The sequence below is a fragment of the Lygodium microphyllum genome, chromosome 11 (genome assembly GCF_053477565.2).
Source record: "Lygodium microphyllum isolate KBCC chromosome 11, Lygodium_microphyllum_v1.1.10, whole genome shotgun sequence".
In the NCBI taxonomy this organism is placed as follows: Eukaryota; Viridiplantae; Streptophyta; class Polypodiopsida; order Schizaeales; family Lygodiaceae; genus Lygodium; species Lygodium microphyllum.
In genome coordinates, this window is record NC_141145.1 from 63,605,237 (window position 1) to 63,619,324 (window position 14,088).

Consider the following 14,088-nt stretch of genomic DNA (forward strand, 5'->3'; position numbering starts at 1 on the left):
TCAGACATCGGAAGACCTGTTTTAGAAAGAAGTCCTAGTGGCCCTGTTTTGCTAGCCTGCTAGGCAGCCATTCTAGGAGTTCTTGTTAGTAGTGAGGCAGTTAGAGAAGCCTGCCAGGAGCTAATAATAATGATGCCAAGAAACCCTGAACATCCTACAAGATGAATATAAATACGAAGGTGTGTAAAAAGGGGTTCTAACCCCTATCCCAAGCCAAGAAAAGAAATGAAAATATATAAGCAGTTGAGCATTGCCTTGCGAGGGCCTGGTAGGTTCTTGGGGACGAGTCAGACCTGGGGCCGATACCTTGTCTTCCTAGGGGTGGCTTCTTGCTGGAAAAAAAATGACAAAACAAGGAAAGTTGGAGCGAAAATAAAAGTGAGCGTTAGAAAAGGATTAAGTGTCGCCTTGCGAGGGCTTGGTAGGTTCTTGGGTGCCGAGACAGGTCCTGAGGCCGATGCCCTGTTCTCCTTGGGTCACTACGCTCAGCTCCCTCCTTTTTACATGCCCAAGTATGATGGATAAAATAAAAACCCTAAAAGAAGCAATGTACTGCAAGAAAATATTCCTTGATCAGGCTATAGGAGTCCTCGCCTTGTAGGAGCTCCTAGTTGTGTTGTCTTTAGTTGGTAAGTAGTGCAGACTACCACTTAGGGCAACCTCTTTGATAGATTCTTTTTAGTTTGGCTGTGTTGGAGCAGCTGGTTAGTGACTCACTTTGGATCTTCTATTAGATGATGCTAGGTCTACTCCTTGTGGATGTCATGCCTTGGTTCTGTCCAGGGGTAGGGGAAGCATTGTGCTGAGTTTTATTATATAATTGTTTTGTATCAGTTTGATGCTTCTTTAGTTGTTTATGTGCAGGTATGTTCGTGGATTCGACGAGCTGAGTCGCCCTATCCCGTGGTCGCCAATGAGAGCGGAATTTAGATGCCAAAAAGTGCTTAAAAAAAGCTAAAAATTATGAATACCAAGGGAAAAATATTCACTGTCAAAGGCGGCGGCTCGATCTAGGACGATTTTAAGCGTCAAGGTGCTTTAAAGGCGCCCGAGCGACACTTGGTGATTTTTCATAATTTTTCAGACAGTCGTGCGGGTTGACACGAGCTACTGGCCAATGCGGGATGCTAAGCCGACGCCCAAGATTTTTCAAAGCTCAATTTCGAGTCCAGACGGGGAAATGGGCAAGAAACCGGTCAAGATACGAAGAGGTGGACAAAATTTGGCCAAAATGGGCAAGTGACCCTTGGGAGCCCAATTTTAAATGTCACATGAAAGTTTGATGTCTTGCATGAAGAAAAAACATGGGGAGGGAGATATCAAGATGCGCCCGATTTTTGCGCCCAATCTTGGAGGAGGCATCATGCAGCTTATGAGCAAACCACCCAATGGATCTTGGGCATTGATTCCCCTCTGGATGCTGACTCTATCACTGCCTCTCGCCCGTCAAATGATGCTCTCTTTGAATATCTCTGATTTCATTCTTTCTCTCTCCTCCCTCTCTCTCTTCTAAAGGCAGGTTCATGTGGGAAGAGGAAGGAAGAAGAAAGAATGATGGAGGCTTGTCTGGCATGGATCGGATTGCTCCACGGGCTGAAAATGGTGATTTGTGATTGTGCTGGACATGAAATGCTGCTGATTTTCAGATTTGCAGCCATGGATATGAAACCCAAAACACGCAAATAAGCGGCAATTCAAAATTTTCAAAGGAAATTTGAGATTTCATGGCTTTTGATTAATAAAATGTTGTTCATGTGGGTTAAAAATTGTTTATGTTGTTATTTTCCATGAGTTCTTGCTGGTCATAATTAGAAAATCAGAAAAATATGCATCTTGTGGTTCAAAATAATACATTAAAACATGTAAAATATGAAAAATCAAGGGAAAATGATGTTTTTGGGCATAAAAATGGAAAAATGAATAGGAACACCAACTAAATTTTCGATTTTGCTGCAAGAAGGAACTAAGGGCCATAGCCCATAATCTATTCAAAATTTTCAGTAATAAAATAATGCAGAAAATAAGGGAAAATACAAGGAAAATAGAGAAAAATCACTAAAAATAGAGGAAAAATGCATTTTGGGTGCGAAAAATTAATGAAAATTGAGAGCAATGTTGGTGAATGTTTGTGGGAACTGAAGCATGAGTATTTTCCTCAGTTCAATCCCACCTTCTTGTTCTAGTGTGTTTTTTCCGCTTTCTACACATAAAATGATGGCCAAATACCCTATAAATCTATACAGCAATGCAACATTTGATCGATGGGAGGGTAGAGTGGTTAAAGTGTGTCTAAATGTGGAGTAAAGTGATGAAAAGATTGCTGCTTTGGTTTGCATGCCATATAGGTCGGTGAATAATTATAAGATAAGGGCCTAGTAGCACGAGGGTTTCCTCGGTGCTAGGTTTGTGCAACGCCGCATAAGAACGGTAGTTGGAAGTCATTAAAAGGATGTTTTCCACATGTGCACAATATTGATTTCATACCTATTTGAGCACTAGGCATCCAACACTATGCATAAATCATGGAAATATTTAAAGGTATCAGAAATCCTGGATGCACAGCAATTGTTTTCATTAGGACATTGACCCACGTTGAGTGAGAGACAGGGCACCCTAAGACATAGGCTAGTCGTGGGGTAGGAAAAATAGAAGCAAGGACAATGGTACATTCTTGTATACGATTAAATGGTACCTTGAGTGGACTTTTGTGCAAAATGTTTGTATGTTGAACGACGCATCGAGGGGCCAATCCCCAAGGTGTAGGAGAGTCGCAGAGGGTTGACGGCATTCAGCCGTAGGAGGAACCCCATGTGTATGTGATTCGAGCCTTTTGGCTATGTGAAAGGGACTCCCTCTGAGGAGTAATATGGGGTTAGGATCAGTTGGACTACAACGTATTACAAATGCAATGTTTAGGAAGGTAGAGATTTTGATAGACGCTCCTGGCCGCGAGGCTGAGGGGTTGTCTTGTGCGTAGTGACGAGGCTCGGCTAGTGCATGAGCCAGTGCCAGCCCGGTTTTAGGTCCATCGTGCCACCTGCTGGACGGCTGTGCAAAAGCCGGAGTAATTGGAGTAGACGTTCCCACATGTGTGACAAATCCTGGAGGTGACGCAGCTCCAGCTGAACAACTAGATGGAGATACCACATCCGTGTCTCCACAGCAGCACCCCCTGATCCCGTGCAGTTCCTCCCTCTGGCCCAAGTCGTGAGCATCGAGATCGTCTGCTCAAAGCTGAAGCATTTGATCACGCTGAAGCAGATCTAGCAGAGCGCCCTGACGAAGAACGAGACAGCTCCTAGTCTGCCATCTCTTTGAATCTCGCGAGCTGGTCTGGAGACATGCGTGCCATCATGTCCTGAAACTCCTCATCGCTCATCCCTTTACTCATCCTGAAAATGTCACCTGCACAAATAAAAAAAGGTATTAGAATAATCAATTTAAACTATACAAAGCACAGTAATATAAATCATTTTTGAAAAATCCCTCTTAAAATGCATATCTTATGTACCTTTATGGAAGATCTAAACAATGAATTGAGTAATACAATTCTCCAAGAATGAAGTATTCTATGGTTCCATGTTAATCTCCTGACACAACTCTGCATACACTGGAAGGTCGATAGACATGTCACCACAAAAGAACAAGTCTGTCTCGTTCTCAAAAAATTCTTGGACTACTGTATTTCCATCATTGTTAGCCGATGCAGGCTCCAAGCTGGTGGTGGCCTCCACCCCTTGTAATATCGACCCCTCTATTTGCACATTTTCTTCATCTATGCCCGGAACATCACTTTGATCATATACTCTCGCGCTTCGAGGAGTTAAAGGTATAACATACCACCATCGAGGTTGTCAGGGGTTTGGATAGAAGATTACATGTTCACAAACACGTACAAAGCGAGTTCAAACCATTGTGTGTCAGAGAGAGAACTTGATACCACTTGTCAGATAGAGAACCAGGGAGAAAGAAAGAGGAGAGAGAAAGACTGCAGGAAGAGAGAGAATAAGAGTGACCAGGAGAGAGAAAGACTAGATTTAGAGAGAGAAAGACAAGAAAGATGAGGAAGCCATAGAAGTTGTGAGCAAGAAGGGAGAGAAAGACTGTAATTGTATTAATGTGTCAAAAAAATATGTAAAATTACATGTCCTTTCCTTTTATATCAATGTCAGTGTGACATGGCATAATATCAATGTTATTTACACCAATTTCTTATTCTCATCTTCTTACAATCCATCCCTACTCAAAAATGAAGTTTTTGTCAAAAATAAATATTAGACTTAATGGTATAGCCAAGTAGGGCTGCAGAGTACTACTCTGTACAGCATTACAAGTGGTAAAGGAAAAGATTACCTAATACTCAATAGTAGTACTAATCTATACAAAAAATCAAAATCAGCCTGTAGCCACCCGGATCAAAAGGAAAAGTTGTATCATTGTCATGCATTGGATCAACTTTCACAAGATCAAAATCAAATACTGCTGGAAGCATGATCATCATGATGGTACTCACTAACGAAGTCACCATTGCATGATAATCATCCAAATCCACATGTTGTCCATAATCTGCCTTCTTGAACTGAACTTCTTGTTGTGGACTCATACCAAAATGGTCTTCAACAAGATGTTCTCCATCATTTGCATCATAATATTCAAATACCAAGAATATTTTGACAGACTTTGCCCTACATGTGGCTTGGTGATTACAAGATAGTGGCTTAGCACAACGATAGCATAAGCCCGCAGCATGCAGTTCCCGTATTGTATCACTAGTAAGGTGTCTAACGTGTTTAGCCTTAGATAGCAATTTACACACCTGCTCATCACCATTGGTCAGCTCTATAATAGTTTTGACATGATGCTCATAATCATCTTGCTATTCATGTATGACAGATGGCTGTCCATGCTCATCATGTACTATAGATGACTGTCCATGCTCATCATGTACAACAGATGGCTGTCCATGCTCATGACCATATTGCTCATGCTGTCCATACTGCATATGGTGATAATAGCCCTGTTGCACATCAGATGGACAGTTTGTTTGAGCATATGCATTTGCTTCCACTGATGTTTGCTGCTCACATACATAAGCATGCTGCCTTTGATCATTAGTCCCACAGCATTGGTCATAATCACTTGCTTGCTGTTGATCAAAGCTAGAAGTGTACTGATAAGCATAACCATTTCTGTCACATCCATAAGAATTGGGCTAGTCAACCAAGAGAGCTTCACAAGTATAATCATAACTATTTTGCTGAAGAGATGGATGCTCATAAGCATAAGCATGTTGACCATAATAGCCATTTTGATGCCAAGGTTCAATGGAATGATACTCTGCATTATGATATGGTACATCATATTTATAAGCATTAACATGCTGTCCATATGTACTTGCATACTGCTCATATTCATTTACATGTTGTTGCTATTCATATTCATAAGATGCATGTAGATCATAGTGTTACCATCAGCATATACATGTTGTCCATAAGCATAAGCATTTGATTCAGGTCTTGCTGTTTTTTTCATAACTGCCTTTATAAGAGCAATACACTGATCAGCCAAAACTCCAAGTTTGTCAATTCTAGCTTGTGTTTGAAGCCAATCTTGTTCACTAGAGCTGGAGCTATTGTTCTCAGCTTGCCATTGCAGTCAAGTTGAAGAGATATGTTGTTCCTTGAAAAATATAAGTCCAAATAAGGTGTATGATAGCTTGACTTGAAGGTTAGGATATCTAGTATCAAGTGGAAATCCTGATTTGAATTTAGGAGTAGCAATACCCCTCTCTGTTTAAGAATTTCCAGAACTGTCCACAGTGAACTGTTAGTGAACTGTCGGTACCAAATAGGCTCTAGCTCGAGAAATATGTGTCCAAATGAGACGTTTGATGGCTCCACTCGAAGCTTATGATATCTAGTATCAGTTCCAGTTGTTCCTTTGTCGTTAGAATGATGCTATTAATTTCTGTAGCAACTTTCCCAAATCTGTCCCTGTTTGGACTGCACCATGTTTTACATTGTAATGACCCTATTTTGCTTCGTAATCATTACCTTTCATCTAGGGAAAGTTGTAAGGCACTTAAGATCAATAAGAACACTGATAAGACATGCACAAACCCTACAAATACATCCTTGATACATCCAAGAAGTGCTCTACAAATAGCCCAACTGATCCTTACTACATACTCTCAACCACTTGATCAAGCAAAACCCATAAGCATTGAGAACTCCAATAGTTGCTTCAAAATGGAGCTAACCAAGAAACAAACTCCAATATAGCTTGAGTTGGTTGCAAGCTTCAAAGTACCTGATGAATTGAATCATACCAAGTAGATTCAAAGGTAAGAAGATACCCAATTACTTGAGCTTGCTTGATGAACTCCTCAAAGCCAATCTTGTAGTAAAACGCTTGAACCAAAATAGTAGTATATCCCAACATCATTGAATCTTCTGGTTGATTTTGATTGGTTTCCATACCTTCAACTATGTCAGACACTTCCTTTCTGAAATCTGAAGCACAAGGAGACACTTGAGTTGAAGTCACAATTTGCAGACAAGACTCTGATTCTTAAAGCTGATAATCCTGATGTTTTTCAAGGCATCAGCCTGAAACTTCTAGCAATGCAACAACTCTGATGTAGCACCCTGAGTGGAAGGGAAAGTTGGTCATAGTACTGATTGCAAATCCAACATTGCAGACTCTTGTGTTGTGACTGCAGTGAGGGATGGATTCAATTTGATCCCTTATGAATACACAGCCAACATGCTCATCAGAAACTTGGGCAATCTCCAGAATCTGAACTCTGCCCTCATAAGAAATAAGTGTCCCACCCCTAACATCTGGTAATGCAGTCTTGATACAGTCCTTGATGAACTCAAAATGTTTCTTAATCAAATCAGTAGTTCTCCATTGTCAATACTATGCTTTCTCCAACTAGTTCTTATCATGGGAGAGATGGCAGATAATGAAGCTGCTCTAAATGCACGGTGATCCAAATGAGCACAAAAGGCAACTTGAATCTTTGTTGTTGTTTCCACCTGTAAACCTTCCGTGAAGTCACTCTGAAGATCATCGAATTGGATTCCTTCTGAGATCAAGCCTGAAATAGTATTTCGGAACTTGACAGGCAGCAACACTCGGTTCCAATTCTTGCTGGCCAGTGGTGCTGATGTTATTACAGTAGTTGCTAATGCCAACAGGGATTATGCAATTAACTAACTCTACATTGCCTTGCTCATTGCCTCTATTTTTTTTATTACTGTCACTGGACCCAGTGGTGAAGATACTGATGTCAATGGAGAGGCTAAGCCCGCTGAAGAAGCTGCTATTCAAACTGCAGCCGATGATGCCAGTAAGTCTACGACAGTAGGGGCAAAGACAAAAGCCACCAACTCCAAGAAAAATGCTGAGGACGCCGTGATGAAGGAAGAGGAACCTGGCCAAAAATTACTGAGATTCAACCTTACATACTGAAAGAGAAAAGCATGGGGGAAACTGGCAAGTACTCCCAATTTGTACATGGATGGCCTCTCACCAGGCCTGTTCAGTTTCTGTTTCACCTGTGTATACAAGCAACGATTATTTGCTTATGCTTGTCTGTGGTATGTATGTACAAAGGGAGATGGAACCATGCTTTGGCTAGGCCTTTGATGGCAGATTCTCTGAAACCTCCTGTGGTATGTCTGAAAGCTCTTGTGGAATGTCTGCATACATCTGATGGAGGAGGCGAGGGTTGCATGGCATGCTGTTCTGGTTTCTGCAGTTCTTGATGGACAGTTGCTGTCACGGAAGTGGAGATTGCGGCAGATATTGTCAGAAGCCTTCAATTCAAACAGGCCAGACGGATGGGTGCTCAAGAAGGGCCCTCAGAAGAGGAGGAAGGTATGTGAGCAACAGAATGGAGATATTTGTAGCCTCCAAGAAGAGGAAATGGATGATGTCAGAATTCTTGGTCAGTTGATGCAACCCTTGTAAAGTAGGATGCTATCAAAGTAAGGAAGGTCTTAGGCTATGCAAATCAAGACACTGGAATGCCAGATAGTTCTCACAAATGCCACAATCTTGCTATGAGCACTATCTCATCTTTGGATCTCATTTAGAAGAAACAAGCACCAATTGCTTCCAGATGGAGCACCCATTGTATGCAATTCTAAGGGTTGTAGGCCCTTAACACCTGCTAAGTGTGCAGAATGGTTGGACTCTCAGGTACGTCAAACTCCATTGATGTACACGATACCATTAGGTGGAAGGGTGAAGCCCGATGTTTATAATGCTGAGCGTCATTACCAGTCCCTGCTGCAAGAAGATCCTGATAATCCTTTACTTATGAGGAATTCTGCACAATACTTGTATGAGGCTAAAGGTAATGTACAGAAAACTGAAGAATACTATGAGAGGGCCATCTTAGCATGTCGAAATGATGGTGAAATATTATCACAGTATGCAAAATTACAATGGGATGTGCACAAAGATCAAGATCGTGTAGAGGACTACTTTGAACAAGCTGTACAAGCTGCCCCAGATGACTGCTATGTCTTGGGATCTTATGCCTCGTTTCTATGGGAATCTGAGGAGAACGAAGATAGTGAACCTGCATCTCTTGCTAACCCACCTACCTTGGGGACTTCCATGAGACCTTCACCAGTGGTTGCTTCTGCGTAAAGCACATGATTCTTATTTGGAAATGTAATTTAAAAAAATGCGGGAAGATACAGGAGCAAAAATCAAAGTAGGGAATCCGGTTCCTGATTGTGACGAACGGGTGCTTCAGATATCTACAGGCGAGTTCATTGACAGTCTAGTTTCCCCTGCCCTTGATGCTACGCTGCAAGTCTTTCACCGACTTGTGGATCTTCAAGCAAAGAATGATGGCCCTCAACTCTTTGAAGCAGAAGTATAGCAACGATCAGCAAGGAACAGAGTTCTTATCGGGAACCGAGAGACAAGTAATCAGGCCTTAGAGGCACCAAATGTAGGGCTTGAAACTCTACAAAAGGAGCGTGAATCGAAAGAAATTGTACAGAGTGAAGCCTCAGAGCAACACAAGAAGGGTATGAATCCCTAGAAATAGAGAATGGAGGGTCAGGGACCCTAGAAATTGTGCAAAATGATGGCCCTCAACTCTTGCCCAAGCAGCCTACGACCGCACCACCATAGATGGAAGCCTCCAAAGATCCGTCCATAACAATGCCATCGGAAGCATGCTCAATATGAGAAATGAGAGATAAGGCTTGGAAGGTGTAATAGTTTGAAGCTTCTTGACAAGGAGCTTGGGAGGGCTAAGGAGCTATGGAAGCTTGAAAGAGAGCTTGGGAAGAGGAAAGGAAAGGCCTCTCTTCAAGAGTAACCCTAACTTAAGCCTTCCCTCACTGTTGTTACCACTCCTTTACCAAAATACCTTCAAAATTAGCTTGGGCTTGCAAAACGAGCTGCCATCTTTATCTGTTTGCCTCCATTTTTGGTCCAAGTTTCATTTAAGACTCCAAGAAAGGCTGCCATGGTCTGTGTGGTCTTCATGAAAGCTGCCATTAATGCTCCTGCATGCAGTCCTTGTAGTCCAGAGATGCTTTGGAAACTCCTCTACTGCTCCCGTACTTGTGTACCTGTAACTCAAAATTCCATGTAACTAGAAAGTTGTAACTAGGTAAAAATGAGGGACTAACTGGGACCAAGAACCTAGGCTCTGATACCACTTGTCAGAGAGAGAACCAGGGAGAAAGAAAGAGGAGAGAGAAAGACTGCATAGGAGAGAGAAAGACTGCAAGAAGAGAGAGAATAAGAGTGATGAGGAGAGAGAAAGACTAGATTTAGAGAGAGAAAGACAAGAAAGATGAGGAAGCCATAGAAGCTGTGAGCAAGAAGGGAGAAAAAGACTGTAATTGTATTAATGTGTCAAAAAGATATGTAAAATTACATGTCCTCTCCTTTTATACCAATGTCAGTGTGACATGGCATAATATCAATGTTATTTACACCAATTCCTTATTCTCATCTTCTTACATTGTGACATAAACCATGTTGTATTACAATTAGCAAGCAAATGACTCTATGCACCTATTCACAATGGGCCGGCAACACAAAGGTGTTGCACAAATCCATCCATTTTTTTTCGAAATCTATTTCGAGAAATCCAGATGGACCTCGTCGAATTGTTGCTCCAGCTCCTCCAAGTACCACTTTGAACCACTGCACATCGAATAGTATCATGGAGAAGCTATGGTAATCCACCATAATAATACTTTGCAAGTTCTCAAAATACTCCATCTCATCCACAACCGTGTTCGGATCCATTGCTCATCACCGGCTCTCTTGCTCAAACCTTGCCATGACACCACAGTCCATTGTGGAGCGCATTTTGTCAATACGCTCCACGAGAAAATGCCGTCCGTGCGACCACGCTGCACTATATATTTTGCACTGTACATTGAAACACTCAAATTAGATGTCGCATATAAAATTTAGATACGACACATTCTAAACCCCTCATCACCTTTGGATTACATCCCCTCGAGAACTCCCACTCTTCCATTGAGACCTCTGTCCCTTCGCTTGATGCTCGGTCAAGGCTCCATGCAACCATCGTGTTGACATAAACCGCGGCATCTCCTCCATGCCTTCGGGATATTGAATTGGTCGATGACGCGTACTGCGTCGAAATTCAGCTCACGCTTCCTCTCGATCTTGCCTTGCAATCTGGTACTTGGCAAGCCACGTCTCCATGGAGGCATGGTGCAACATACAAAAGTGATTCACCTTCTCTTCCATTGAGGCATCCATTCTTTTTTCTACCCCATTTCCAACCACCACATCTCCAGTCAGTCTATCATCGTCCTTCAGCATCCATAGCATTTCATTGTCTGGTTCCACCATTGGTAGCCATTGTGAGATATGCACTAACGCCTCTGACACCAACCAACCTTCCACCATGCTACCTTCTGGATGAGCTCGTTGTCGCACAAAGCCTTTCAGGGTTTTCATGAAGCGCTCCAGGAAGAACATCCATCGTGTATGGACAGGTCCAACAATCTCCACTTTGTCCACAAGATGGACAAGAAGGTGAACTTGTATCATGAGCATGCTAGTGGGCAGGTATTTCTCAAAGAGACAGACCGTCTCCACTGCTCCCCACCTTGCGGATTCAATAGAGGACGTCTTAATCTCTTTCTGTGAGATCCATTGCACCAAAGTCGACAACTTGTAAATGGCCCCGCGAATTTCTGGAGTAAGGCATCCTGCGATCGCGATCGGTAGGACAAACTGCCACAAATGAGAAAGCATTATGAATAATGGCCACTTTTCAAATTGCAAAATGCCCATGCTAATTACAATCCATTCTGTTCACAAATCTGACATATCTTATGCCAATCATGGAATTTTAGCCCCAAAAATTGGTCATCTTTAGAAAATGCGGATCTGAGAGAATGCATCATACCCGTCGGAGTACGGATAGACTTGATTACTTGCTTCACAATACGCTCTTCTTTGGTGGACAAAACCCAAGGAGCGCGAGGAAGCTGCACTCTCCCTTCAGCACTCGACTGCGGCCAAAGCGCCTCCATCTTACCTACCTCCTTCAAATCCATTCGTGACCCTATAGTGTCTCTCTTTCCTGTGATGTGGTCCCATAACAAGCTGCCCACATTCTTGAAAATATTCATGGGATTCAACAAGTGGTTGACTTGTAAGTGGGTCCAATATGGTAACTCATAGAAAACTGAGAACTGTCGCATTCCATTTGGATGTGATTCCGGGTTTACCATTTTCAGCTCGTACCAGCTTGCAGCGTTCATACGTGTTGGAGGTCGTCCAAGAAAACCTTCCTTGAGTTCATGATCCTCCGGCACGAAAGCGGTGTGTCCTTGATATACCATCTTCTTCATGGTTCGTGACCTTCGGGAGTCTAACTGTGGCCCACACAATGGACATGCATGATAACCTGAGGTAACCAGACCTGTAAGGTGAGCCATGACCTAGTGAATACTTGATTGAATGAAATAAAATATAGATATTACCAGCAAGAACGGAGGTTTGCTCACCTGAGCACTCTCCCAATCTTGGAAAGTCATGCATCATCCACATGAGAGTGGCTCGAATGTTGGCTGACCGTCGACCATCGCGCCTGCTCATATCTTGCACAGTGACCCCCTCCTCCCACAAAATCTTAAGCTCATCGACTAATAGACGAAGATACACGTCCATATTTTTTACTTTGTAGCCGCCCAGGACGAGTAAGCTAAGGATGAGATGTCTTTTCTTCGTAGAAAGCCATGGAGGGATGTTGTAGTTGACAAGCACTATAGGCCACACATTGTAAGAAGTCAAGCGCAGACTGAATGGGTTCACACCATCCATGGCAAGACTGCGCCGAAGGTTCCTTAGCTCTCGTGCAAAGCTTGGGAAGGTAGAGTCAATGTGGCTCCATGCGCGCGAATCCGCTGATATTTGTTGAACTCCATCCATGGACCTATTCTGCACATGCCACGTTGTCAAGCTTGCCATGCCAGACGTGCGAAACATGTGGTTTATGCGGGGGATGAGCGAAAAGTGTCTGAGAACTTTTTGAGGGATGGTTTACCCTTGCAAGTCCTGTCGATACCTGTGAGCACCACACTCTGGACATGTCTCCATAGTCTCGTATTCATCTCGAAACAGTATGCAGTCATTGATACATGCATGGATGTTATTGTAGTCCGTGCCAAGCTTCCGTAAAACATGTCGTACATCATCACGAGACTCAGGCATGGTATTTGCAGGTGGTAATATATGATATTTCAATAACCTGAAAAAAATCATAAAACACCTTGAAAAAGCACAAATGTTTGCAATAATACTGTAAAAAAAAAATCAATGAAGCATATGTGCAAGGTACCTGAATAACTCAGTCACACTCGTATCACTCCAACCGTATTTTGCTTGCACACTTAAGAGTGCAAGCAATGTCTTCAACCGAGATACTCGTCACCCATCATATAATGGTATGGATGCTTTCTCTCTAAGCGGGTCAAATGTCTCAACATCCATGGGAATCAATGCATCGATCATTGCCTCCATCTCAGGCTCCAAGATTGTAGGTAGGTCGGGAAGGTTGTCAGTCTCCTCTGGCATTGACGGTATAGATGGGCCTTGCGAGTGGTGGATTGGCTCCTGCAATCCATCCATCGCCATCTACGAACTCTTCTAATTGGCCGCAAAGGGTGCACTCCCCCTTGGGTCGAGACATCACCCCCCTGGATAGAAAAGTTTCCAACAAGACCCAATCTTATTGTGTATGGTTTTCAATTAGCTTGCGAGTACAATGCATGATTAATATTAACTTCAAATTACCGTTTTCTAAAAATCTGCAATCGCCTGATCAATGATCTCAGATTGAAACTCGCCAAATCGTCGTACGTGTTCTATAGACAATCGGTGTTTTCGTCTATTTGCCAACTTGCATTGAGAGCAAGGACATGGGACACGCTGATTAAGATACGTCTCGCGGTCTTGAACAATAAGACCTTCTTCGTTTTCCATCTTATCTACACTACAGCAAACGAGGCTTAAATGGATAGCTTTATGGAGATGTACGTCAAGTTGCAAGTTGACCATAAATCTTGCATTGTACATAGTAGTTGAGAGATTTTTTGATGTTATATCTCAGCCTTGTATCATGCTCAAGGATTTGTTTGTCCCGGTAGATAATTATTCATTATTGTAAAAAACTGCACTAGAGGGCTTTGAGTATAAGTAATCCATTTATGAGCATCATTGAGGATCTCTTAGTCTAATAATAAATCAGTCTCAATAAAAATCATCTTAGAAATGTGGTTTTTTTGTCCTTTGCCATCTATGAAATTTATCAACTATAGTAATAAAATTTATTTCAATCAATTCTACTCATAGTCATAAGACCTGAGAGAAAATATCCTATACTCAATTTAAGGGATTCTTCTTCTATAACAATACTTTTGGGTTCATTTTGATGAAGTACCGTAATGACCATTAGCTAGGGTATCATTTTCTTTTAGTCCTTCCGTTGACTAGTTGGCATGATTTCTAATTTGTTATGCCTATAAAGTTAATACAAAAAAATGAATTATGCATATC